At 44.0% G+C, this 2062-nt stretch overlaps 1 pseudogene; it reads left to right on the forward strand.

The window, feature by feature from the left end:
• The first annotated feature begins 420 nt into the window (after nt 1-420).
• Nucleotides 421-1683, forward strand: LOC138174951 (stabilizer of axonemal microtubules 4 pseudogene; annotated as a pseudogene).
• Nucleotides 1684-2062: the final 379 nt, after the last annotated feature.

The following is a 2062-nucleotide window of genomic DNA, read 5'->3' on the forward strand; positions in this document are numbered from 1 at the left end:
GTGTGTGTGTGTGTGTGTGTGTGTGTGTGTGTGTGTGTGTGTGTGTGATGGTCTCCTTTGGATGGTTGGTGAAGTGAAGTCCATGAACAATTTTCAAAATAATGCATTTAAATACATTTTTTGGAGGTAGGGCAACTGGGGTAAAATGACTTGCCCAAGGTCACATGGCTAGTTTTTTTGTCTGTGTTAAGTGTCTGAGGCCGGATTTGAACTCAGGTCCTCCTGACTCCAGGGCCAGTACTCTATTCACTGCGCCAACTAGCTGCCCCTGAATACATTTTTAAAAGAAAAAGGATGTTACATCTTCTGCCAAAGTCAGCTCCTTCCCCTGATGCTCTAGCTCCTCCCAGGAGTCCTTCTCCCTGTCACTTAGAGCCATGAAGAAACAGGTGGTCCAGGCACCCAGTTCCTGCTGCCACCATGATGAACAAACTTCCCCTGAGTGTTGTTTCCCCTTATGTGAAAATGAATTTGGGGGGCTATGCAGACCCCCTGAAATTCTATGCTATCAGTCACTGCACAGCCTACAGTCAAGAGAGTTTCAAGGCCCAGACTTGTCAGCACAAGAGCAATGGATATCAGTCAAATTATCAATCGATCAACTACCCAGTCAATTTCAGACACCCTGAACAATCCTGCTGTAGGAGAACAAATCAATAATAATGCTCAGTTTATCTTTACTCAGAGCTACCACCCAATGAAGGTGTAAATAACAGGTACTTATGGCCCTGGAATATGTACCAGCCTGGCTCTGGCTATGGTCATGAGAAAGCCAAGTCTCCCAAAACTCTCCCCCTTCCAAAAAGGTTAAGAGAGTTCATTTCAACACCCATGATCATGGCCCACAGGCCATTACAAGATTGAAATGTGGCAGCCTTCCACCAGTCCCTGGGCAAGGGAATTTCTGACATGAAGAATTACAGATATGGTCCCAGATTTATGACCTTCGAGCATGCTTCCAAGTACCGCTATAAAGTCCCAGCTCCACCAGATTTCCTCCAGAGGAAAAAAAATTGGTGCTAAGGAGGAGTGGAGCTTTACAGTACCAACCATCAAAAATCCCCTGGCATTTCAGTCCCAAGCTGGAGATCCTTTGTATCCTCCCAGTATAAGCACTATTAGGTCAGATTGCATCCTCATGACCACCCCACATAGGGATGGGTATTTACCTGTGCTGACCAGAGGTTATGAGACAGAGATACACTTCAGCCTGCTGAAAACTTGTTCACTTGCCCTCTGAGTATCTCTGATCCCAGAAGGCTAAGTCACTGCCAGTACCAGAGCATTCAGTGGGTATACCAGAACACCAATGCTGTGCTGGGACAGGAGACTCTGGGGGCCAAGGAGCCCTCTGGCTTTAGCACCAATAATACTGGCTATAACTGAGGTCTCCCTGACCCTGATCATAAGTTTCTGATCATCTATATTCAAAGATACTTTGAGAATATTCCCAAGGGTCTGGACCATGATAGTTGGAACCAAGGAGGAATGCAGCCCCAGCAGAATGGAGGCTATGGGAATAAACAGCCTCTCACCAAGAATAACATAGAGGGTTATCACAACCTCACAGAAATCATTCTGAGATTACATCCTAATGTGGGCAGGATCCTGGCAGCCCTGGATCCCTTCTAAAGAGACACCCTTCACAGCCAAGGATTTTCTGCCTTGCATTCCCTACCCTGAACTAGTTGTACTCAAACCAGGCAGAAGGTAGGAGCTGTGTACATGGTCTTCCAACTCCTCAACCTCCCAAAGGGCTACCTTACCTGCCACTTTTCTGAGGAAATAAATAGATAATGTTCCACCAAAAAACAAACAAATAAACAAAAGACAGGACTACACAGCAAATCAATTATATTTTAATATAGTCTTTTTTTTTTCATCAAAAAGCACATGAATTCATAGATCCTAGGTTAAGGCTCCCTGAAGAATTTGACACAACTCATTTTTTTCTTCAATAGATAAACCACTCCATAGCTGTTTTTCTTTTTTTTTCTTTATTTTTTCCCTTTTCTATCTTAAGGCATGATAGTTATTTTAAAAAATCTTCAACATGGGACAC

This window comes from Petaurus breviceps, unplaced genomic scaffold (assembly GCF_028583685.1).
Source record: "Petaurus breviceps papuanus isolate PSGF00001 unplaced genomic scaffold, PetGlider_PUasm1.0 76, whole genome shotgun sequence".
Classification (NCBI taxonomy): domain Eukaryota; kingdom Metazoa; phylum Chordata; class Mammalia; order Diprotodontia; family Petauridae; genus Petaurus; species Petaurus breviceps.